The 26,891-nt window shown below is 42.7% G+C and overlaps 1 protein-coding gene across 4 annotated transcripts in view; it reads right to left on the reverse strand.

The window, feature by feature from the left end:
- CPNE4 (copine 4) overlaps positions 1-26,891 on the reverse strand; it is a 296,808-nt gene that overhangs the window by 237,646 nt on the left and 32,271 nt on the right. Inside the window, exon 1 of one of the 4 annotated variants that reach the window (XM_066991981.1) lies at positions 4,594-4,758. The exons of 2 other annotated variants lie outside the window; for them this stretch is intronic. The gene's annotated coding sequence lies outside the window, so the exon portion shown is untranslated. Of the gene's footprint in view, positions 1-4,339; positions 4,515-4,593; positions 4,759-26,891 lie in introns of those variants that run through there. One more of the 4 variants, XM_066991979.1, reaches the window with a different exon arrangement.

Genomic DNA, 26,891 nt, shown 5'->3' on the forward strand with positions numbered 1-26,891 from the left:
CAACTCTCCGTAACAGCCACTTACAACCTTTGCTGATCCATGAATGGCACTCATTAGCGAGCTAAATTCTGTAGGTATTCCCCCTGAATCAATCTGAAGAATGTGCCTCTACTGAGGATAAATGAGAAATCAAAGGGCCACAAAGATGCTCAGAGGTCTGGAGCACTTCCGCTATGGAGAAAGGCTGGGAGAGCCGGGGATGTTCAGCCTGGTGAAGAGAAAGCTCCAGGGAGACCTCGTTGTGGCCTTTCAATACTTAAAGGGTGCTTATTTTTCACTGTAAGGGTAGTGAAGCACTGGAACAGGTTGCCCAGAGAAGCTGTGGATGCCCCAACCCTGTACGTGTTCGAGGCCAGGTTGGATGGGGCCCTGAGCAACCTGGTCTACAGGGTGGCATCCCTGCCTATGGCAGGGGGTTGGAGTTAGATGACCATTAAGGTCCACTCCAACCCAAGCCATTCTACAAAAGTCACAAAGGGAACTACAGCCTGGACTCACTGCTCTTACCACAAACAGTCCATTCAGCCAGCGGTCCTTTAGCACTCCGTCCTGAGGTGCTTCTTGCCCCCCTTTTTCCCAAAGAAGCAGGCAAACCTTTCGTTTCCAACTTTGACGGGCTTGGGCTGGGAAGGTAGGAAAGTCTGGTGGTAAGAAGAGCTCAGAAAAGGGAAAAACAAGCTAAGGGATGGACACCAGCCAGAAGGGGAAACTGGTGCTGGCTAGACAAGCCCCTATGAGACCCAGCGGCAAGACACAAACAGCTGCAGAAGCAGCACTCGCCTTGCCCTACACCTCTCTTCCAGCAGCTCGCCCAAAGCCGCGTTAACCGGCCTGGGTGCCGGCCACCCCCTCCCCAGAGCCCTCCCCAGCCGGGCTCGGCAGCGAACTGCCCCAGGACGGGCCTCCAAGGGGCCGATTTGGGCCGAGCCGGGCTGCACCGGGCGGCCCCGGGCGCTCCTTGCGCGCCCCCCGGCGGCTTCGCCCCGCTCCTGCGGCGCCGGGGCCGGGAGGTTCAGCGCGGGGCGGCCGCTGGAGCGCCCCGGACAAAGGGAGAACTTCGGGGAAGGTTTCGTGGCAAAGCCTAAATCGAGGCTCTGGCGACGCTGCGGTTCCGTTGTTGTCCGGCGGCGGGCACGAAGCCTCTTCGTGCGGCTCAGGTGGCCCAACAGCGCGGAAATGTGGCACGGCTGGGATCCAGCAGAGCAATCAGGCTCATCCGCCGCAGCGCTAACGTGTGTTAGCATGCACTTCGCTGGCGCTCTCTCTTGTGCAGCTTTTCTAGGGCACAAATGCCACCTTCAGACTTCCCTGCTCGGCAAATCAGCGCTGCCTAAGGACACCCGCACCAGCGTGGAGAACGCACTCAAACTGCAGCTAGAAGGCAACTTTACAGCCCTCGGTGTTTGCAGGAAAAAGTGACAAGCAGAAGGACATTAACACAATTTATTTTTATTAGTTTGTGGGAGACGCAGAAACCACAACTGGCTGACTAGTGGGAGACAGCCTCGGGGTCTTTGGCTGCCCAAACCTGAGCCTACGCGGAATAAATGCCCCTACTGCCAACAGCCAGCATCCACTGCTGTTGTTCACGTGTGCAATCGCACTAGCAAAGGACACTTCAGTCCCAAGCACAGACAACAGTCAAGCTGCTCAGAGCAACGTGCCTTGCTCAGGTTTTCCTGTCAAGAACCTTTGTACAAAAAAAAAAAAAAAAAAAGTTCAGCTATTTAGCTACTTTTTTGACCGTGTGTTACAATTTTCAAGTACAAAAATGCAGTTACCATTTTGACAGCTATCCCAGCTCAGCTCTTTGCAGGCAAGTATTCTTCCTCAAAACTTTCTGCTTGCTTGAAGTCACCTTACTGATGAAGTATACTACAGCAGATGATATTAGATTTTAGTTTGGATACTTATGCGAAGTGTTGCTGACTAATGGCTGCATCAGGAACCATAATGCTGACCACGGGGTATCTCACACTCAGATTCCCCACCCTAACAATCCATTAACAGAGTGCTGTTTCCATACTGAGGCTACCAGGTCATTTTAAAACATTCAAATAGCAAGCCGAGGAAGAGGGATGCACCACAATAAAATACTGCTGCCCACCACATAGCACGTGCATGCAGAGACACAGAAAGCCATATAGTCGAAAAACATTTTAACTTCAAACATTCCCAGCCAACCACTGGGTGCAAGAACTAGCAATGCCTCTCTCAAAGCATAATTCAAACAGTCTATAGCAACGAAGGCAGACAGTGCAGGTAGGATTGCCAATCTAGAGCTTTTACTACCTGGCTTCAACTTTTTGCTCTTTCAGGCTTCCTAAGTGACTCGGCGAGGCACTTAGTCTCTCTGCATCCATGGCACTTTCCTATCCCACCCCTGTGAAGATAAACCAGCAATTGTGATACATCACTGATGGCTGCTACATAATGCTTTCTGTAAAACAGCCTCAGACACATAGCACCTCACCATTAGCTTGTCTGTGTATCAGGAACTCTGAGCTTTGGCATGCTGCTAAGAAGAGAGTTGGTCCACAGACTTTCTGGCAGAAGTACAAACATCAAGTTCTTATTCGTAAAATTAGCTCACCATAAGTCAACTCACTGCAGAATTTTAAACTGGGGTACCTTTGAGCACACTATCCTAGAAAAATCTCTCCCCAAAGTTAGGCTTGATAGCTCAGCTAAACAAACTATTAGTACTCTTCACATGCTTATTAAGATTCTTTGTTGATTGTTTTATATAAAATAAATAAATTTATTGAACGCTTAACTTCAGTGACATTTTTTCCTCTTAAGGTTTCAGCCCAGAAAAGATCTTAAGAGTAAGTTTATGGAAAAAAACTGAGGCATGTGCTTCAGGGTATCAGGTATCCAAATCTCCAGTGTGGCCATGAGGTTAGCAATCCCTAAACGTCTATCTACAGACACTGAATTTTTACGCGTATATTCCTACCAGATGGAGGTCTCAATGTGGGAATGCCACCACTTAAGCACCAGAGCTAACAGTTACACCGGTATGCCCTACTTCAGAAACGCTACCTGTTCTTTTGTAACCAAGTCCAACTGCCCCAAACAGAGCAAATACACCTGCTTCAGAGGGGTTTTAAGGCTATATGAAACTTTCCAGTAACTTGCATTTGAGCTACGCTCAATGCAGCGCAGTGCTTCTTTCTCACTCAAAGAACCAGTCAGACTCACAACCTGAAATTCTGAGGACCCCAGAATGAACTGGAGAACTGCCATCCCAAAAGAGCTTTCTCATCCTAAAGCAGTTACAGCACAAGGAGTGCTCCCCACACTTCAGTCCGGTCCTACGTTGCTACTACTTTAAGTACAAGAAAGTTACCATTTTATTTTCCTTTCTTCCACACCCTAACAAATGCATTTTTACAGCAACACTTGCAGTTGCAGTAACAAAAAAAAAAGTTCCACAAGCAACTGACGGGAATCCCTATATCTGCTTACCGTCAGGTATTTTAGGAACACAGAAAAAAACAGAACAGCAATAACTGAATAGTCAGCTCACACATGGGGAAACTGGTAACCAGCAAGCTTTTCTGTGAGCAGCTCTCTGCTTTCTGCAAGGTTTCTGCATAAATCAACAAGAAAGCAAGCTCTTTAGCGGTGAGGCTGACTGAGTACATGTGCCTGTACTCATCTTATTACAGCTAGGTCCCTGCTTCTTGACTAGGGCTTCTGAGGCACAGCTGCAACACAATCAGGGAATAAAATGTCTTCAGGATGAAAACAGTTGGCTTTACTGCCATCAAAACACACGGAACATTTCTGAATTTCAGTATGATCAAAGACTGTTACTCGTTTAGCCAACGCACTTATTTTTCCTTAAGGAGGACAGGATGGCGATCCCTCTCTCTCAGACATCCCAAGTTTAAGGGGCTGGCTCCTAGAAGTGAAGCACCTGAAGTAACATGACTTTACAGCACTTGGCTGGACCAGCAAAAAGGAGCCCCAGATGCCAAGTTACCTAACGGAGCCCAGGCTGCGTGCCTACAGCCCATTGTGTAACAAACCTCAGGACAATTTTACAGGTCCTAATCAGGCGAAACTCCCTGCCGATTTCCACGAAGGAGCTCTAATCGATCAAAAGCGGCAAGAGCCGGAGCCGTTTTTCTGCCTTGAAACTAAAAGGTTTATTTTGAGCTGCGAGAACACGAGATTACAAGAACTCTAGAAACCCGTAACTCTCGCTTTAACGACATCAGGAATTTGTCCCGCGTTTAATCTAGCAGCCACAGAAATCAACCTCACCAACGCTCCATCTTCGGTAGAACAAGCCAAAAAAAGGAATAAAGCAGTTTCTCAAATAGCCGACCTGCTCTCCGGCCGCGACCTTTAACGCGACAACCCAAAGGCAACCCGGCACGGTCGGGAGAAGGGCGACGGCTCCCTCAGCGCCCCGGGCTCCCTCAGCTCGGGTCGCTCGCCGAAGTTGTGCGGCTGCCCCAGCGGTTTCCCCCTCGCCATGTGCCGTTACCAACGGCCGCAGCGGCACCACCGACGCCAACGGGCGGCAGAGCCCCCCGCGCCCGCCCGCCAACTTCCCTCAGGGGCGCCGCCCGCCCCTACCTGCCTGCCTGCCTCGGTCCCGGCCCCGCTCCCCGTCAGCGGCTGGCGGCAGGGCAGGAGCGCTGTCCCTCCGGCGGGGCGAGCCCCATGTGAAGAGGAGCGAGGGAGCCCGGCGGCTCCACCGCTGAGGGGAGGGGATGGGCGGAGGGAGGGATGGAGGAGGCGGGCGGCAGCTCCCCCCCCGCTCGGAGCCGCCCCGGTCCCGGCCGAGCCCGCGGCAGCGCCGCCTGGGGGTTGAGGCGGGCACGGAGCCGCCCGGCCCCCGGAGGAGCACGGCTCTGCTTGAGGTGCTGTGAGCACAGGTGGACTTTAAGGCCAAGGGGTATTTCCAGAGAGCCTCCTGATTTGAGTGAAGCACGAGGTTAAACGCAGGCTGTCACATCCACATGCCAGCAAGCACTGCGCCCGCAGGCCGAGGGAAGAGCAGCACCGCCGTAGTTGCTGAGGCACCCCTGGTCTCTGTGGATACCCAAACAGGGAGAAGGGAGAGGATTGCCCCAGCAAAGCACAAAATAGTTCCTACAGTTAAAACACAGCATGGGGAGTGAGGATAGCAGGATTCGCTGTTTGACTTTGCCCACCCATGGTGGCCACTCAGCTCTCCATGTACCAAGCAGCTGTGGTGATGCCAAAGCATGTTCATGTGAAAAGCCTGGCTGACTTCCCAGAAATCCTCAGATTACGCAGAGAATTGGATTTGCACTTGTCAGTTAAACACGTGCCTACGTGTTTGTGGGATAGAGCGTCTTTGTGTCATGGCTCCCCATCCGTATAATCTAATTTCTCTTCCCTATCTCACAAGAATTTGATGAAGATAAATTCATAAGCCTCTCCCAGGCCCACGTATTTGACAATGACAGAACTCCTGTAGCATATGCACCGAGAGAGAGATGCTGCAGCCGCATCCTGCCCTCCCCTGAACAGGCATAAAGATGTATGCATAGAACATTTGTGAAAGGAAGATTTCTCTAGTGATGCAAATAGTCAAGGAAAGGAAAGGACCTCAAAACAAAGACAAATCATTCTTCCGCCATGAATTTAATGTCAGATGTTTGCTGAGCTGGCAAATCCTGGAATGTTGTCCCCGAGCACTGAGAAGTGTGAAATGGAGAGCAGGCAAACACATCCACTAGCCCAAACTAGAAATATCACGACTCTTCTATATTAAAAACCACTTACAGTGTAGCTGAAACCCCCTGCTAGGAAAACCTGGCCCTCCGATTAGAGATTTGAATGTAATACTGCCAGCATCAAAAGCATATATTAGAAATATACATTATAAACTTGATTTTTTTTTCACCATGCAGATAAAGTACAAATTAATGACAGCATTTTACTGAGCATATCATGCAAAAAATATTGCTGATCAGTAATTTGTTCGCAGCACTAAAATCAAAGATCAGTCATTGTATTTATCCACCCACAGAACTAAACTTAATTTACTTTAATAGAGCAGTGAGTTTTACATAAAACTCATCTAAGTACAAATTATCATCTTACTCAGTATGATTTCCCTTGTAACAAAGAAGAGATGAGTAGAAAAGTATTTTTGTAGAAGTAAAGCTGTGATTTTAGAATACTTAGTGCATATAGCCTAACCCTAGAACTGATCAAGCTCTCCAGAAAGCCAAGGTTTCCCTCGGGTTTACTTGGCTCTCAACAACCTGTTTAGTTTAATAACAGCAGAACCACAGTGCCCTGTACTGCAGTACAGCTGGAAGAGACGGAAAGCACCGAGACCTATTGGTGAAGCCTCAAGAGGAACTCCCTTCATATCTCCAGGGGTAGGTATGTGCAGTCCCTGGGCAGCTGTTGGGCAAGGCTGCTTGGTTTCCAGACTCTGCATGCTGTGTCCTGGCTGGGAGCTGTCAGCAGGCTGCAGCTGCTTCCTGGTAGCAGGACACAGCCTCCCAGCACACCAGGATGCTGGACAGTCTGCTCAGCACTGTGGAAAACAGTCAGAAACCCAGCACATTCTATGGGAATGGTTTTGGCAAGATTTTCACAAAATGTATTTGCTGTACAGATGTAGACTGGAGTCTACCACCTGAGAAACTGTGAGAGGAGGGAGCAGGATCCAACCCCAGTCTGCACTTAGCTGAGTCAGGATGAACGCTAAGAATGAGATTTCTGTTCTCTATCTTCTGCTCCAGCACTCAAATCATACTTCCCATTCTCGGGCATGGAGATAACAAGAGCATTGCCTGTCACCCTGTAGTTATGTGCCCACACAGCTACGTGCCTTGACATTTCCTCTGCTCGCTAGTGTTACTTGGTAGTGTTGCTAGAGCACGCTTAACGGGACAGAGAGCTGCTGTAAATTAGGACGAGAACTGCTACAAGTACACGCTTCTTCCTGTGGGTGGCATCAGAATATCTTCAGTAGACCAAAACTGGTTTAGAAAAAGAGAGAGGAGAGAGATGATATTCCTGTTTGCCAATAGCAGTCATCATTGCAGTGCAAGTGCTGCTTTTGCTAAGCTCACATAAACCAATAGATGTTTAATTTAAACAGAAGATTTAGAGTAGTTGGAATCACTATCTCTCCAGCAGTCCTTAGTTCTGACAAACGAAGATCTATCACACCTTGTGCCCATGCCCTGTACAAGTTGCAGTTATCACAAAAAGAGGATACAAATGTACAATTAAACCTCCCTGCACCTACAGCTTCAGCAAAATCAAAACTTTATAATCACCAGTAATTTCATATCCATTTATACAACCTCATCAGTAACAAACTGATGAACACAAGTAAATCAGCACAGTTGTTCAACAGGACACAGACATGTAAGTGCAAGCCAGGGTGGCAGAGGCGACAGATGTAAAGGGCTTTCAGAAGGCCTCCACTCATAACCAGAGCAGGGCTGTTCCCTGTTTTTACACTGTCACATTACAACTTTCATGCTCATTTCTGGTAGCTGTGCAGATCAGCAATGACCTTATCACACTGAGACAAGTCAGCTCACACTCCAAGCCAACACATACTCTCAAACATACAAGCACTGGTGACTAGTGTCTAAAGCCACAAGGCTGTAACTGCAGAGCAAATGGTTGCCTTACTTGCCTGTGGAGTTTTATTTAGCCTATACTTCTTAAGAAGATGATATATGAGAATACAAAGCATATTCTCATGTTAAGTTCAAAATACTTTCTTGAGAATTTGAGAATGACTTGTGCTGTTCAGTTGCCCATATTACGAGGCTGCACAGCCCGAGCCCATAACCGCTGTATAGCTTGATGCACTTAGCCCTGCAGCCACACCACCTGTAAACAGGAGAAAACAAAAACTTCAAAAGCACATCAGGAAAGTTTTCTTTATATATATATTATATATATAAAATACATATATATATATATATATATATTCTTTTTGCTGTTTTAAAAGCTTTTAAATTGATATAAGTTGGTGTCAGTTGCCTTTGCAGCCATTCACCTGTCATTTGCACCTGACTTCTACCAGACTTGTACCAGACTCCATTTAGAAACTTCACTGACACCATTGCTTGCAAAAAGCCTGGGTTAATCACATTGGAGACCAAATGCTCGATCTGCCCAATGACTAGTGAGAGGGAATCTTTTGTTTTAAAGTTTAGGTATGTGGAAAAATGCTGAGGTTCAAACGGCACTAATCAGCTGCTTTCTGAAAACCAGGGTCCTTTTAAGGTGTTTCCAGGACCAGAAGTCACATATACTGCCCTAACACTCAGCTTTGAACTGTGCTGATCTAGGGACAACTCCATTTCTCCATTTCCTCCCATAAATTTATTTTTAATGAGGTCACTACTCAAAAAAAAAAGGCAAGATTTATTCTCCTGAAATTTAGAGTTATGAATCTCTACATACAACAGTCAACCTGAGCAGGTGGCACGGAGATGCTTTTTTCTTGTCAACAATGGTGCTGTTCTTAATTTTGCATGTGGTTCTTCTGTATGTTGTAGATAGGCACAATAGATACACATTGGCAGCTCTGATAGCGTCCAGAGAGGAACTGATCTCCCAGTCCAGGAAATTATCCTAGAACTCTCATAATTTTGGCAGCAGAATTTTAACCAGCAGTTCCCAATGTCCTCTGCCAGAACATTGCATTCACAGGACTTGGAGTTACTGAACATATTAGAGAAAATTAAAACAAGAGAATCATTTTAAAAAGCACAAAAAAACAACTGGGGCTACATCTGTAACTTTGAATCCTAGTGGTTATACAAATCAACTAGGCAATCTTATGATGCATGACAGCATCTGAACCCTTACAGAGGATAACCTTGAAATTCAGTACTTCCTTGTTACTCATCTTCTGTACAAATGTTTCACTGACTTCTGAAAGCTGAGCTTCCCTTGCAGGTAGAGACAGCAAATGTGCCCTCAATTCCCACAGCCCGCCCATGCATTGTTAGAGGACATGTCTAAAGTTTTATTTCCAGTGTCAAAGAAAGCCTGTGTTTTTACTGAGGTAGTTCAAAGTCATCAGATTCCATTTTCATTCATCACTCTGAACTGTTAAAGAACACTGCCAGTTTTACCCTAGTTAGAGCAGACCAATTCATTTATGAGTAGGAACGCAGTGCTTTTCACTCAAATCCCTCGTATCAAAGATATATTGTACTTGTGTCCACCAGAATTGACGAAAAACTTTACAACTGTATACTTTTCCATTAGAAAAAATATTATTTTTTCCCTGAAACAAAAGTTTTCAAGTACTGTATATATGACAGTATAAATGGTGAGGAGATGTTTTTCATGGCTTGGAAAGACTCATACCAAAAAGTGACTATTTCAGGTTTTCATTTTGCTGAATTTTGTTTTTAATTTTACTGCCTATTGTGTTTTCATACACAGTAAAAATAAAAAATAAAAAAACACTTGGAAAACTAAGGAAAGCTTTTCAATATTTTTGTAAATAAATTTGCTTACATTTGACTTGTCTGAATAATTTGTATTTCCAACATTTTACTTCCAATATAGGTGAAAACAAGGCTGGAATTTCCCATGAAAATGATAGTTGTTTGTTGAAGTAAGTTTACACGCATTAATAATCCTGGGGGAAAAGCCCTCACTGTTTTGCAGTTAAGAGTACTTTCTTCTGGATTCTCTCTACAAATTTCACAATGAAGCCCACAGCAAAGATACTCTGTGCATTTGACATGCTGTCTTTTATCACTCATCTGTAGCAATATTCAGCAGACAACAATACTTGAATCCTCTTGCTTTTTCAGATCCTGGTTTCAAAACAAAGTGTTTTCATATGAGCATCTTGGCTTCAATCCCTAATCACTCCAGGATCCCTTAGCACAGCTCAGTGGCACAAATTACCCATAAAGCTGACATCAGTGCTGTCAGTGGGATGGGGTTGCCGGGTAATGTGATGTGAAGAAGGTACACATTAGCCTGAAGGAAGGCACTGTGTTGTTTAGCAAGGCTCCTTTGGCCCTGCTAAGCAATATCATCTGATGCTGCCTGCTACTGCTGTGTGTCAGTTACTCATGCCATGGCATGATGGTAAGGAGCCTGAGTAGCTCCTAGCAGCTCTCAGGAGACAAGAGTCATGCCAAGCAAGAGAATCACAAGCAATAACTGACACAGAAATTGATGCCACTGACTTGGCAAGATTGTATTAACTTCAGTGTCACCTGATGAGCTATTTGACATCCCTAGGCAGTGACAAGTGAAAGAATTGAGGGGGTAAAGGCTGAGACTGACAAAGATATCCTCATCACTCTAAGAAAAAGTCATGCATTTGAAGAAAATTATAAGAAGGGAATATAAAGAAAGTGGTGAGGGATTGTGATAGAGATACACAAAATAGCCTTAGCTTTGTCTGGCCATCCTGCTAAGAGATCCCCAGGGCATTTTGCCATCAGTGGTGCTGTTACCCCTCTCCAGTATACACATTTCTATTGTGTTCTCTCACAAAGCCAACACTGCTTAGTGACAGCAAGTCAATCAATAAAGATGACAATAAAAGTAGTCCTCCCTCTGAATAAAAACATTTCTCACTGCCCAAAACTTCAAGGAAAATCCAATCCCCCCTCATCCTCCCCAGAAAAATCACAAGGGATTTCTCATAGCTACAGCGACAGAGGTGCATTTCACTGTGACACAACGTTAAGGGCAGTGCTCTGCCACAAACCCCACACTCCACATATAAGTCTTCACATTATCAGACAAGCAGTTAGGAGAGGCTATGCCTCTGTCAATACAGCATCACAATTTTGGCTGCATTTGCCCTTACATGGACCTTCAAGCCCAGTGCAAGTGTCCAATGTGGTCTTCCACTTGCCAACAGACTGGCGATGTAAGCCCTATCCAACAGGCAGAATGCTGTCATGGCATCTGGCAGTGTTTCAAACAGGAATTACTCAGGGTGTCATAAGCATCTTGCCTTTTCATACGGTGTCAAGGGATGGGGGATGCAGGATTGCCATGCATGGAAGGAAGCTGTTCACAGCCATTTTTGTTATATCTGAATCTAATGTGGGTGAACTTAAAAGATGGTTAAGATGTAAGCTAACTAGATGAAGATCATGTGAAAGAAAAGACAGACCATAGCATTTAAGAAGAGAAATACTGTTTTAAAGTGGCATTGCACTATTGAAGAAAGTTTTCCTTTACAGCAATGGCAGAACTGGGAGGAACTATAGCTGGGCTCATCTAATAGACATTGGTGATGATTTTGCAAGAATATACTAATATAATACCACTTTGAATCAAGAGTCTCACAGTCAAGTCTCTGAATCAAGAGTCTTACAGTCAAGTGTCATGTTTCTCCTATCAGCCTCTTCTGCGTTTAGGCAACCAACAAAATTTTTTTCTGGTCCACCCCCCACCAACACCACCAAAAGCAAAGCAGAGAATGAGAAAAGGTCACAGCCTAAAACAAGCTGAGAACAATTGTCCCATCATAGCTTTTTTTTTTTTTTCTTTTCCCTGAATGTAACACACTATTTTACCTAGAAATCAGAATTCAGGTTAACTGCATTTTACTCATCCATGAGTTAAGAAAGCGTAAAGATGAAGCTCCATGCAAAACTTTGGCCATGTTGTTGCTGAAATGTGCTCTGTTATTTGCCATTCTGGCTGCTTCCTGACAGAGTTTTAGCTCTTCCATAACATGTGCATTTCTATCACTGTCAAATAGCAATTGATTATGCCAACCTCATGCTATTTTCCTTGGAACAGAAAACTCTCAAGCTTGTTTAACAGTAAGTGGCTGTTGCTTTCTCTCAACAATTGGCTGAGAGAGAAAAAGCATCCTTTGTTAGAAATAATGGTTTGCTTAAAAACACCCAGCTCCTTTTGAGCTGAAGCTTCATGCACAGCAGGAGACTATCTCAATGCTTCAGTAATAAAAAGTCCCTACCATCAGGGTCAGAGGTGGTACTTTACATGGTACCACGGTTCCTGGCAACACTTAGAGCTCTGATATCATAGAAGATATTAGATAACCCATATTCCCTGTATCCTACAGCTTGATTTTTATTGTTTTTATGAGAATACAGATGAGGAGATAGTGTACTAAATGGGAATTTGCCAAGAAATGTACAGTCAATGCCCATAAAAATCTCATCTTCACAATTTAAGGACACATTTAAGCCTGTTCTCTCCTAACGTAAAGTAGTATTCTATTAGGTAAAATCACTTTTTCACTGTCACAACAGAAAATTCTCTTACACATATCCTCCAAGCGTGAAACAGAAAAATAATGTTGGCTTCCCTACTGTGGCAGAAGGAAGAATACCCTGGCCTGGTTTCTCATTTACGGGCAAAGCCAAAAAAAAATAAAATTTGAGGTTCCCTGCAAAGCAGTTGGGGATAAGTGTGCATAAGAGTTTAATTTTTATCAACTATCCTTGCAAAGCAATTAAAAATCAGAATTAAATCCACTAATGTCTGGCTCTGAACACTCCCAGACTAGTAACAATGACATCCGTCTTACTACTGCTTTCAATAGCTGACCCAGAAGAGCCCACAGCCTGGTTTTCATTTCTATACTGTGCAACAGGATCAGTATGTTCTCCTGCCAAGTTATTATTGCATGTCTGCTTCTGCTCTTCACCCCTCACTCTTTAAAGAGACCGGTGATGACCTGGAACGGGTAAGAGAAAACAATTTGCAGAAAATGAGTAGGGGAATGAACAGGTTCAGGAGCTCATGGATAAACGTATTAGCAGGAATTATAAAAGAAATTAAACTGATGAGAAATGGATTCTCTCTCCTCTCTTAAAATACAGGATTTAGTTCGACTAAGCTTGAAGTAAAATTGTTTTTGTTGCAGAAGCTGGCCTCTACACCAGTCCGCTCCTGCAAAGCTTAAATCAATGAAATTCGCTGCTAAAAAATAAGTATTTCAAGCAGTACCCAGGGCTCCCAGCTGAAATTGAAGCCCACTGCCTTGGGGCTTTATAGTAATGAAATAATCAGCCAGGCCCTGCCCCAAAGCAGATGATTAGAGAAGGTGGACATGAGAGGATAAACAGTGGCACAGATGAAATCAATAATTTATTGAAAGGGTTTGTTAACAAACCAGTGTCAGAGCCCAGAGAACATCCATAGCTTCCAGTCACCCCTTCCCAGTCCATCCCAGTGTGCTCCCATGAACAATTAGATCATAACAACTCACATCCTGCTTCTGAGCACAAAAGCACTTACCCTTAAACAACTGCTCCTTATTTAAGAAAAGGAAAAGCTTTACATTAGAAAGCGTACAGCTACCTCAGTGAACATTTCAAACAATGTGGATTTGGATGAGCCTCAGATTTATGGAAGGAGGTAAGGAATTAACCCTCCCTCATTCCCAAATGTTATACACAACATTTTTCACATTTGGGTAGGGAGAGCTATAGCAAGGACGGGGTGAGGATTATGCCAGAAGCAAAGAGAGATGCCTGAGCCACACTGCCAGCTGTTTGGGTTAGTACTAAGAGGAGACTCACCACGGATCAAGGACAAAAGAGGCCTTCAGGGGTGGTGAAAATATACATTAAAAGCACTTTTACCTAAAAGGATGCATAAAATGTGTTATTTGCAATGCTTTTTACTAGTAAAGTGTTAAACAGGATGCTGACTTGTTTCTCTACTGTTGTTTCTGCTCACTTAGCAACAGGAGAAGTGTTTTAAACAGGTATGACTGACAGAAATTCAAGGAGAAAGAAAATACTCTGAGTGAGGCCACAATAAGGTGAACCTCCGAAGGGGGATTCTTGCTCTGTCAAATTACAAACGGTGCTCTGCAGAACTTCACAGGGATCAGTCAGAAATGATGTGATGAAAGCTTGAAGAAAAAATACTATATTTATAACCACACTTTTCAGAATTCGTGGCTATATAAAAATCTCAGTGTTTAGAAGGATTGCAGCTCTTCATGCAGCACAGCAAATCCCAACCACTATCTGACAAAATTGAGAAGAAATTTTGCCTATGCACAGATTATTCTATATGAGTCACCTTCCTGCTGAAGCAATGTGGCCATCCACAAAGGTAAAAATGTTAGAACAAGACAAAGCATTGGTCTGATTCAGCGTGAAAGTTCTGGCATGCTGCTTCAGGTTTTCCCCCAAAGCATTGACTTTTATCCTACCTGACTTTAATTCATACAAAAGTATAAAAATAAAAGAAAAAGAAAGGAGCATGGCAGTCTTTCTTAGAGTGGTGTACATGCCTGTGTTTTTTTCAGCCTGTAACAGGGCTACAGGGCTTCGTGATGTTTCAATCACATTGTGTCATAAATAAAAGGACCGAGGAATCCTTAGATTTCCTGCAGGAAGGCTTTCCTTTGTACACTGGCTAACGCTGCTGAGCCAATATTTTTCTGCATAGATGCTGAAGATGGAGGCTGAAGGTAACGAGAAGAACTTCAAGGTCACTGTGATTTATACCTAAGTTTTAATGAGAAAGGGTTATCTCCTGGTGTTCCCTTTTCAACCACTTTTTTTTTTTTTTTTGCAAGTTAACGAAATAGTTCCAAGAGTCTACCCTTATGCACTTGAACTGTTACCTGTGAAGAAGGCATTCAACCATCTGCTAAAAACCTTTTATATATAACACCTTGCTTAAATTAAAAATGATGGCTAAAGTTCTAACTCCTGACCAAAGGGAAACGGTGCTCATGTGCTTCCACGCCTCTGAGTGGTTCTGAAGCTCCATGCAGGAAGCCTTGAGAAATTCTGAAACTCATTGGTTTACCCTTTTTAGGTTCTTTTTCATCTTCTCTGTGCAGACCCTGCCTCTTTTCACAAATCTTACCTCAAGTATTTCTTCTGGGCTTCCTTATTTTTTTTTCTTTCTTCACTTCACATCTGCTAATTCTTCTTTTCCATCTCTGTCTTACTAACCTTAAATTTGGCTTTACTTTCCTTTCCAAAAGGTATTCAGGTCTATCAACATTATCATTAATGACATTTTATCATTTTATTAACAATCTTTCATTACACATCTGCTGTGCTACTGAAGCCAATTAGGAAAATAATTGCCTTCCTGTGCATGAACAGCAAATTATCTGAGCTCCAGAAGCAGGGGTTCCCCAGGAAGGCTTCCCACTAAAATACAGCTTACAGTAACCTGAAAACTATTGATCCTATTTACTGGGTCCTTCATAGCTACAGTGTTTATTTCCCATATTAAACTCATCAGTGTTGAATCAGTGGGTTCAACAGCTCCTGTCAAAAGATTTGCCCTTGCTTCCTAGAGAGAAGCCCACATCATCTGTTATCTACAGACTGCTCTCAAGGGTCATCATTAGCTGTAAGTCAGAGAGAAAGAGCTCATTATTTCCTATATGTCATACTCCACCCACATGCAAGTCATCTGCTGAAGTCTTTCCAGCTCCTTTGAGGCCATCCACAGCAACTGCCAAGCCCCAAGGGCACCACCAGCCCTGCCTTGTCCCTGCCCAGCTCCTGGGGCTCCTTGCACCTGACCACAGCCCTGGACCCCATTTCAGCCTCCTGGGGCTGCCAGCCCCTGCCCCAGTGGAGCCACAGGGAGCTGCCTGATACCTGGAGTTGCCCACGCTACCCAGCTCCTTGTTGGGGTGGTAGGATGGTCCCTTGCTGGAGACATCCTGCCCTGCTGCCCTGCCCTGCGAAGCCCCCTTTTGTCCTCATCCCTTGGGGAATAACTGGCCCTGGAAGTTCCAGCTGATAGTCTCCTCTTGGAGAGGAGCTAGTAAATGAAGTATTTGACCCAGCTATGGACTGAAAAAAATATGGACCACTGTGAAAAAATAAAAGGGACCGGCTGAGTAGGATAGCACCAGCATGTAGGTACTGCAGTCATCACCTCTTCCACTCCAGTTCAGCCTAAAGTTTTATTCTTGACTGCATTCAACAGGACTTCCTCCCAGCCCCATGAAGCCCACACTACCTGCTGCAAGGGCAACAGAATCCATCACATGGAGGTCTAGGAGTCCTGTCAAATCGCACAGGATGAGCCACAGTTTACTGTTTGCAAAATGACAAGCTTTCATGCTTTGCTATGTCTGTTCCACATCCCATCTCACTGTCCGTCTTCATTCACCCAGAGGTTCGCTCATCAGCTGAGCTGGAACCTGCCCTCTATCCAGAAGAGGGGAAGAGCACGTCCACCACACCAGCCATCTCCCTGAAGTCCAGCCACCCACCTTGGCCAGCCATCTCCAGCCTGGTGCCAGGGGCTCTCTGCACTCCAGAGCCTGACAAGCAACAAACACAAACCGCTTACAGGGGAGAGCCTAGACTCTGCTCATAACTGTGTGAAACCTGAGGGCAGCACATTCCCACCTTGACTGGAGATGTCCTCCCCAGGCCATCCATCTCCTGCCTTTTTCCCTGTGACTCTTCCCAAGAGAGCAGAGGCTTTGATCTGTACTGTGCTATCCAGTCACATTCCAAAACCATTTTTGAGCTTCTTCCCAGCCCCACACCTACTCTTCCGCTAACAGAAGTCACTTTCTGCCAGCATTATGCTGCATATTGAGAAATGTGAGCCTTCATCTCTCTGCCAGGGCCACCCCCACAGCTTCCATTGAAGTGGGCTCTGCTCTCCTTACAGTCCCTGATGCCTGGAGATCACACATCAATTAGGGTAACGGCAGGTGAGTGCTTACCACCTCTGAATCAAACACTTTGCTGTTGCTTTCAAGTTTTATTAATGTTTATTAATTCCTGTTGATGGCTTATCAAAAGCATTCTTTGGAGAATAGCACAATAATCAGGATTATTGTGAATTTTTTCCCCTCCTGGATTCTGTACAACTTGATTATTAAGGGGAAGAGTAATTCATTATCCCCAAATAGTTCATAACCCAAATACACTGCCACCTGCACACATCTATTTTCAGTAGCCTGCTGAAGTATTCTGCCTCAAAGTCCTTCACTTCTGAAGCATGACAACAGAAAATTGCTGTGGAAACCTGAGGGAAGAGGATGACAAACACCTGACCCCAACACTAGGAAAGGTGACAAGTCTGCATTTTATTTACCAGCTACAACATAGCAAGGGAAGAGTTTACTCCCTTTAGTCTGGAGTTGTCACAATAACAATAACAGCAACAGTGCTTAGACAACTCTTTCCATTTCTAAAGCACTTTATATCCACTAGCACTTTGAGCACAACAGCTCCTCAAACAATGGTAACAAAAGGAAGAAAACTGATGCAACTTCCCACTGAGAAATCACCAAAACCATAATTATCTTTCAGGAGCTCAGATTTTGTCCACATCTGTATATCCAGTCTGTGGCTTTCTCAGGTACAACTGCATTTGTTGTGCTTTTCCACCCCCATATAAATAGCCACCTTGCCTCCAAGTGAAAAAGGTAATTAGGTTCTATCAAAAAACCTGGAAAGAACTTCAGAAAAGATGCAGCCAAGTACTAACTTAAGAAAAAGCACCAGTGAGTATAAAGAATAAAGCCAAGACTCTACATCATGATCTATATTCAGTTGTCAAACCTGATCTATAGTCAGGTGTCTACCACTACCCTACACAGTCATTTTAAGCATTCATTCTGCAGCTAGGTGCAGACGCATAGATCCCAAAGAAACTTTGAAATATCCTTATTTGTATTTGCTTTACCCACTTAAAAATATCCTTTACCTATTGATAAAACACAGACCTGAGCATAGAAAATACTTTCCCATTCTCAGCGCTACACAAATGTAAGCAGGAAATGCTTATGACTTTATTCTAACCCTAAGGATGCTGCAGGAAGACTCAGCATATACCTCAGAGACAAAATTGCTGCTGAAGAAGGTAATGTGTCTCTAGTCTCCTCACATGACACATGGGGAATGACCTGCTAATTCTTCCTAGTCGAACTTACGTGCCAATAGGGTTATCCCCATAGATCTGTATGAATTACAGTGGATTGCAGCTTTTTGCTTACTGCACATTGCTATTCCACCAGAGCACATCTAACTGGTGGAAGCGAGTGGCAGAGGGATAGCTACCTCAGAATAGTTACCTCTTTGTACTGTCTACTCCAGAATAAGCGTAATATTTTTCCGAATTATGTCTCCGCTTCTAAAGGGAAACAGGTTTCCTGAAATACTGCAGTTTGTATTCTTCAGTGGACAGTTCACATAGAGGAATATTTCTGTACAACCATAAAAATTTATGCCAGTTCAGCTAGATAATATTAAGCCTCCTGAAAATTCATCACACAGTTCTACAAACAGAAAGTAGAACTTCGGATATGACCAGTAAGTGCAATAACTCTCACATCACCTCTGCTGCCCAGAAGTAACATTTTCTGAGGCTGTCCAGAGAATACAGCTAGAGATGTCAAACACTAATAAGAGCACAAGTACATTATGCTATTATGCAGTTCACTATTAAACCTTCATGAGCTGACAGTAAAACTCCATTGCATGCTTTCTGAATAAGAACAGGAAGAGCGGGACTCTGGCTCCTGTGAAAAGGAGCTCTTGAAAGAGTAAGACAGGGAGCCAAAGAAATAGAACATATTTTCTCTCAAATTGACAATGTTTTCCTTAATATTACATCAATGTGAAGTGTAAGTTACTCCAGAAATTCATTTTTCAAAACAGTGAGTTCCTCCTCTTGTCCATTCTTTAAGAGAAATCAATTTCTTGTTTCATTAGTAAAGCAAATCAATGAAGTATAGTCAAGTTATTCAGTATATTATTTTTAATTCATCTGGTATTAGCCAGATCAGGAAACACTGACAATTATCACTGGCATGACAATGGCACATTCATCCTATGCATTTGTTACCATCCCAGGATGGATATGTACTATTCTTACAGCTTTCCTGTACTCTGTATTGTATAAAGAATAAATTCCATTTCAGCTCCATAGAATTAGGGATTCCAAAAGCAAGAAAAGCAAACAACATCTGCTTATTATTTGCAACTGCAAAGCTGTCACGTATGACAGTTGGCTTATTTTTTCTTTAAGGGACAGTCTGTGTTCTAGAGGTTACAGAAAGACAGGGAAGAAGTGGCTGGAAAAAAACTGAGGCATTGTAGACAGACTTTTATTTAAGGTCTTACAGCAAGTCAAAAGCATTACCAATAATATAAGCCTTTTTCAATTCACAACCCTTGTCCTAATAATTAGACTACATTGCCTCCAAAAGAGATGCTTATTGTAATGAGTCCTGAAAAAAACATTATCATTTCATACTGTGTAGCTAAAGACAACCAGAGGTCACTCTGCATGTGTTATCTGTCTGCTGAGATTTTTTAACTGAAGAAAAATTAGGAAACATCCACATACAATTCTACTCAAACTATTATTTTAGAATTGCATTAAAGGAGATTAAAAGCTCAACAGAATGAAAGCTTTAAATTCCTTACTCCACATCACATTCTAATAAAAAATGCTTGTCTTATGAGCAATGAAGATCAGATAGATGCCTTAAGAAGTCCCCTAATGTCAGATCTGTGCTGAAGAATATTTTTAGCACCCCTGGAAATGACGATCACACTGCATACAGAGCCCCTTTTGGTGTACTCCTGCCACATAAGTCATACTGGACCACAAGTAACCCTTGTTGTCAACCTCTTAGAGTAAAAATTACAATGACCACTTCCAAAGTGAGGATGTAGAGAAAGCTATTGCAGGAAATCTTTGCTCAATCAGACATCAACAGGACACAGGGGAATGGTCTTAAACTGAAAGAGGGGAGATTTAGATTAGAGATTATGAGGAAATTCTTCACTCAGAGGGTGGTGAGGCACTGGAACAGGTTGCCCAGAGAGGCTGTGGATGCCCCATTCCCTGGAGGTGTTCAAGGCCAGGTTGGATATGGCCCTGAGCAACCTGATCTAGTAGGTGGCATTCATGCTGATGGCAGGGGGGTTTGAACTAGGTGATCTTTAAGGTCCCCTCCAACCCAGGCCATTCTATAAAACTTAAAAGTTTTCCAAAGGAAGCATTTTTGCCCCATTCAAGGGTTAAAACATATGTCAGGGCTTTTGCTTAGAGAAGAGGTAATAAGTAAGCTGTTACCCCACCAGTACTGTTGAGGACTTGTTAGTGTTAGGTTAGAGGTTGGACTAGGTTATCTTGGATGTCTCTTCCAACCTAGATGATTCTGCGATACCATGAGCTGCAGACATTCCTGTAGTGATCTTTGTTCCCTGGGCCTTCTTGTTTTGTATCAAGTAGTAGTTGAGAAAGAAAGAGTATTAGCATGGTTGATGGAAAAGTGCAACATATTTCGACATTTCATAGCTTGGTCATCTGTGCTGAAAAGTAAACAGAGTAAGGAAAGACAACACACTTAACTGCCTGCTCCCGTCCCAGTTGTAATACCTATGGAGGCCTCACTTCCAGGCTCCAAAATCCAGGGAAATAAGATGACAGCTAAATCTGTCCTCAAGGGCTGTCATAATTCTCAGTTTATGTCAGTATAAATGCTAAAAAGCAAAGCAAAAACAAACACTCCTTCAGTAAACAAAGGTACTGCACGATGATCCTGGGGTTCAGAACTGTGTCCCATTGATTGTATCGTCTTATTTTCCCTTCAGTGCTGCTTTTTGCTTGGTGTTAGTCTGATCATGTGTCATTAACAGAAATTTTGAGCTTATATAACCAAGCAGCATTTTGTAGGTGATGCAGCAAGTACCTCCTTTGACTTAATTCCTCTGGGCATTTCCCAAACCTGTATCCTCTGAGGATACAGAGTAACGGATCTTCATAGTCTATTGTTCAAAATTGCTAAAGAATGCTTAGAAACTTCATTATAATTTTCTGCTGATGAGGAACTCTTTCTTTTATGTAAAATGTTAATATGTCAATACTTCATGATTGAGATATGTTGGAGGTGTTTTCTTCCTTTAGCCAGCTATTTAAAATAACTAATGATGTGTGATGAATATTTTTAGAGGATGTCAGGCAATGCTATTTTTGATCACACAATATGCCTGTTTTCTCTTTCCACACAGGAAGATAGTGACTCTGGGCTGGATGTGTTTTTCCTCCTGAATGGGATGTCTTTAGGAAATATGAGAAGTTATACTACATACACAAGAAAAGTAACATTCTAACAGTCCCTGTCATAGGCCTCCCTCAGCATTTCATTACAAGAAAATCTTTCATGGTTGATTTTATGAATGTAATTAATATCTCATCCACCTTTATTCTCTACCTGACATCCTCAAAATCAATGGCAGATTTGATCACTTTCAATCAGATCTCATGCACTTCCCTCATTAGTGTTGTTATTGGATTACAAAGAACAGTCTAATAAGTTACTGTTCTAATACCAGTACCAGTGTGACAAAGTAGCATGGAAAAGCTGTAATTTGTAAGCTGGTTTGTCATGAGCTAGCTGTAGGTGTACAGAGTAGGAGTATAACAGGCACCAGGACTATGTTGTGATTCATGTTATAGACCTTAACATAAACTAAGAAGGAAAACACATTTATTAGGAAAAAGATTGTGCCCATCGCTTGCACAGACACACAGAAATAGGAGGGATAAAGCTTCTAGTTCTTTGACCGGAGCCCCCTTCTCAGACAGCTATAGAGGAGAAGGAGGGTCTTGGACCTGATAGTGCTCTCCCTATCAGCAATTAACATTGTGCTAAATACGTTCATAGCTGTCCTGCCTTTGCCGGTTAAAATCAGATGTAATAGGGAGCGAAGCACAGCTGTGCTTTGTTCTGTAAAGAAAGAAAACATACAACTGGACATACTTTTAGTAAAAATGAGAAAATCCCCAAAACACATCACTGTAAGATGGATGCCAATGTCTCTAGGGAAAATAGCTGGCACAGACCAAAGATCTAGTTCCTTTAGTAAAAGGAAAGGAATTGAAACAGGCATGATCTGGCCATGACATAAAAGCCTTTCAGTGTAATAGCATTGATTCAAATCCAGCACTATGATAGCGACAAGGTATATGATGACCTACAGAAAGCACGCAGATTCCCCTGGCCTGATCAATGCCTACAAAACTGAGCTTTTGTACCACAAATGGTCCTGCTTCCCTCCAATACTATTCCCAAGGATTGGACAAAAGCTGCTAGAAGACTATTCTGACAGATAAAGAACGAGCCTCAGGAGCAATACAACCCATAGCAAGGTGCTCTAATCCTGAGTGCTAAAGTTCAAATACAGGTCCAAATTAATCCTAACTAACTCCACTGACTGGAGCTAGAAAAGGAATGAGTTCAACCCATTGTACACAAAAACAATAGCTGAAGCAGAAGCCAGACGAGAAATTGTTCCATGTTCATGGCAAGTAACCAACCAGGCCTCAGAAGAAATCTCCCAAAAGAAGCCTCCCACAGTTACACACCTTCTGAAACACCAACATTGCTATTTCCTGACATAGTGATCTGTCTGAAAACCCACTGTTCAGAAGCAATGAACAGCAAAAGAATTCATCAGAATATCCAAGAATTTGAGTATGTTTTGACTCCTGATATTATACATAAACTGGTTATTAATCCAAGATATCTGCAGCTATGAAACCTTAAGGTATTGGAATCCTTTAACTGACTTATCACATAAAATGCATTCATGCTAAACTACATGTCATCTGTGGCCATTTTAGATAAGAACATGTCCTACAGATGACAAGACAACCAAGTACGGTCAACAACCACAAGCATCTCCTCTTTCCTCTCAGTTTCTTGGTACTCAGAATTACAGATTTTCACCCAACCAGTGGGAGAGCAGATCCCCAGGGCAGAGGTCTTGCCTCAAAGGCAGGAACTGTAGGACTGTCACCTGGTCCAGAAAGTGAACTACCAAGTGCCTGCCCAGTGTCATTAGTCTGCCTATACACAGTCAGGAACCTTATTGTTACATTCAGACCAAAGTTTGTGTGCTGTGCACTGTTCAAAAACATTCAGAGACCTCACCCAAAGGGCCTTGGAGTCTTAAATTAAATATCACCATTATTTCAGTGATACCTCCACACTCACTGAAGTCTATTTCTCTGTTACAGATGATTGAGGCAGGTTTGTCAAATTGATTTTAAGTGAGAGTTAGGTGAAATGTTTTCATCCTGTCACTGTTCCTCACTCAAGATGTGGCCTAAACTGTGTTATACGTGACAGAAACCTCTACTATTTGCCCAGGTCTACTCGCAAATTAGGAAAGTAATCACTTACTGCTTTGTTTTCCTTGGAAAGAGTAACAGCTCTTGATCCAGGTGCACATAGGACACAGGAGTTGCCACCTGCATGTTTGTTGAAAGGAAAAAAGAGTTGCATGCACCAGAGGAGCACATGACTACAGATGCAAACTTCCCTGAAAAATTTTGATATCTCCACCAACATAAGATTTCACAGTTTGCTACCAGTAAACTACCAAGTTCATAATACTTCAGGAGGTGTTGGTACTGGCAGTGGCACAACACTAGCTGAACTTCCTTCCAGGGAAATTCATCCATCACTTTTTAAAAACAGCTGAGAAGCCTTGGCCCCTGATTTGTCTTGCAGAGAGCTGCAGTATGGTAAGCTGCCAGCTGCTAGAGAGCACCAATATTGCTGCCAAAGCAGCAGGTGAAGAAGCCGCAGTGAAGCTGCGGGTCATCTTTATAGAATGACATGTAGTTTGTATTTAATGTCCCTTTTTGGTTTCTGGGCAAGCTCAGAACATCAGAGGTTCAGAGGGGCTGAGAGGAGTGACAGAAGATGAGCTGGACAAGGCACGGAGGACTAAGTCCTGGGGCAAAGTGAAAATGAAGCACTAGCAGGAGGAGAAGGGATGTTCTCAATGCAGAGAGAGAAGGGTTGGTGAAAATGTTGTGAGAAGCAGGTATTTAATCATTTCCATAGCTTGCAAAATATGCTCCACGTGTAGCTTTTCATGACATGAGCGTGACAATGCTTCACTGAGTGTAATATGGCTACAGAGAAAAACAATTTAATAACTGACCCAATAACCAGCTTCTGCAATTCAATGTCTACCTTCTCTTTCCTTCTACAAATGCAGTTTTTACTTACACGTATGTTGTAGTTATATATTTTTATTTATTTTACAAACTTGCTGGGCAAGTGAGGAAATCTCATGTGTCTTCACTTATGATTCTGCAGCCCAAATTTCTAAATGATTCACTGCATGAAACCAAATTCCCAGGGCAATTCCTGTCAATGTGGTTACTAGAGGGAGCAGACACAAGAGACTCAGTCACATACACCTGCTGCACAGTGGCTATACTTGACACTTAGCACAATTGCTTACAAAATCTGATTTTCCAATAAAGCAACTTTCTACTCTATTTTATTATTCCTTTATAAATTACTTTCTCTCTATTTTAGAGAATTTTCATGATTAATTTCTGTAGAAGAGTAAGCTGACTGCAGTTACAGTCTCTTATTAGATTATCCATTCAACCCACTGCACCTTAAAGGATTAGTGAGGAAACAAGAGACCACACTATTGGATTTTGGACATCGAGTCTCTTGTGCATAGCTCAGATTCACTAAAAGGGCCACTGCAACTTAATTACTTACTGAAGTCAAAAAGACAAGTGCTGAGTAGTGATGAACCATATTTTTCCCTAAAGTTGCTACCAGCAGTCAGCATCTACTCAAAGTGCTTTGTTCATTCTTTTTCTGCCAGGGGATAAGCTGCATCACATCATTTTAAGGGGCAAAGTACTTCTGCCTGACATTCCCAAAATGCCTTAACATTTTAGAGTGAGTGAAAACTTAATTTCTTTCAGTAGTCTACCATCAAATTCCCAGCACTGCTTGCAACCTTCTTTCTATATCTCTCTATAAATACCCATAACACACATTTCTTTTTTAGTTGTACTAAAGTAAAATTTCTATTACAGAAACATTTGTTTTTATGCAATATGTCTGATCGTGTAGCAGCTCTAGAAATGCCTCCAGCATCCATTCTTAGATATCTGGATAGTTGAATGACTGTCAAATGTTGAAACTGTTCAACTGTCAACAGTTGAAATGACTATCAAATTCAATCTGGATAGGTTTTCATGTGCAACAAACATTTCTTGTGCAAGATGACTAGGTCAAAAATATAACCGAGTATTATTAGACCATAAATGGAGCAAGCAAAATTCTCCTCTTCCTATGCTGAAAGCATATTGCTTCCAGGACAGATAGAACCAAATTTACACCAGATATACCCAATTACTTTACTGGAATTGTATCAAAGACAAGGCTCCCCTTTTCCCTGTGCACATGTGATTACAAGTCCCATAGAAAAAGATTTGGTTTAGGCTTACAGGAAGGAGAAGCCCACATGTTCATGGCCACATCCTCCGGCATTGCCAAGTTGTGATGAGAGGTGGTATTTCCATCCATATTACTCATACTGGGTCTATGTAAGCTGGTTGGTTTGCCAGCACCTTCTTTCTAACCCAAATTTTTGTGTCAGAATTAATTTGAGCAGAGACAACAAAGAGAGATACAACATTTTTCCCTGAAAATACCAGTCCTGTCTTAATTCTACTGAATCCAATAGTCTGTCAATAAACTATGTTTTGTTTCTGTCTTGTACAACCTGAAGCTTTGCTTTAAATCCATCGAAGTGATCCTGACATCAGTAAATCAAACAATCATCACACTCCCATGTAAATACTAAGTCTCATCCTCTCTTCATAGGTTTTCAGTACTCACAAACAAATCACATCCTTTACTCTTACATTCAGTATTAACACCTACCCTCAGCTCTATTTTCCTCTGGCTGTGATACTTCAGTGTTACTCGGGTTCCATAATACTGACTCATGGAAACCACAATCCAGTATTTACCAGATTGGTGTTGGAAGACTGAATAAAAGAAATACATTCCTCAATCTTAACCCTAATCCTTTCCCTGTCAGAGTGCTCCAGTCAGCTTGCAAATGACATATTCCACACAGAGCTGCAGAACCCAACACGTTTACCCTATGTCTGGGGACCATCTTGGATTGATCAGTGGATCACTTTAGTATGGTCTCTACCTCCCACAACTTTATCAGAAAACAATTCTGAACTTTTCCTTGTCTGAGCAAAATCTACATTTGAAAAATGTTGGGTTTTCAGGACAGATTACTGGCAAAAGATGCTTACCGCTGACCTAATATTTATTTCTCCTGTCCTATACTTCTGTGTCCAGGTGTTTGTTTTAAAAATTAAGTTAGTGCTCCTCAAGAAGTGACAGACAGATTTTACAATTCTTCTGCTTAGAGAAATCTCACCTGTCGAGGCTCATCATCACAAAAGCAGAGAAGATACATCCATGCTGTTAATCACATTGCAAAATCTCAAGGGCAAAGTATTTCAGCCTCCACAACACCTTGTGGACCTGAGTCCATTTTTCCACCTTTGTTCATGTCGGCCTGCAACAGACTTATTGCAAAAAAAAAAAAAAATCAAAACCTAATAACTATGCAAATATTTACTTGTACTTCTTTCCATAGACACACAGAATTTCAGTGACGAGCTCAAACTTTTGAAACAAACTTGATGTGGATGGAGAATCCACTGCACCATTCTCATAAAGCAGGTTCTCAGATGAACAGTAACATTTACTGCTCTGAGGTTACAAGCAGAGTCCTCTCTCATAATTTCAAACTCAGTCGCATGCCAGGAGTCCACATTTATCCCCAGCACGGCAAAAATATCTCTAAACCCTCAGTTGCCCAAACAAGGTTCCTAAGCATTTGTAAAAAGTAAAAACACACCTTACATTACCTCTTTTTAACTACAGGATTTTGACTAAGTACACACATTCCATGTTGATCTAGTACCAACGTTACTATTTCAGTATAAAAGTTATATTATTAAAGACAAATCAAATTAATGATGATATCTTTATGCAAAAGATGGGTAAATGAAATAAATACAAATGAAACACCACTGGGCACTTGGCTGTAGCCCTGCGCATAAAA

This window comes from Anser cygnoides, chromosome 2 (genome assembly GCF_040182565.1).
Source record: "Anser cygnoides isolate HZ-2024a breed goose chromosome 2, Taihu_goose_T2T_genome, whole genome shotgun sequence".
Taxonomy (NCBI): domain Eukaryota; kingdom Metazoa; phylum Chordata; class Aves; order Anseriformes; family Anatidae; genus Anser; species Anser cygnoides.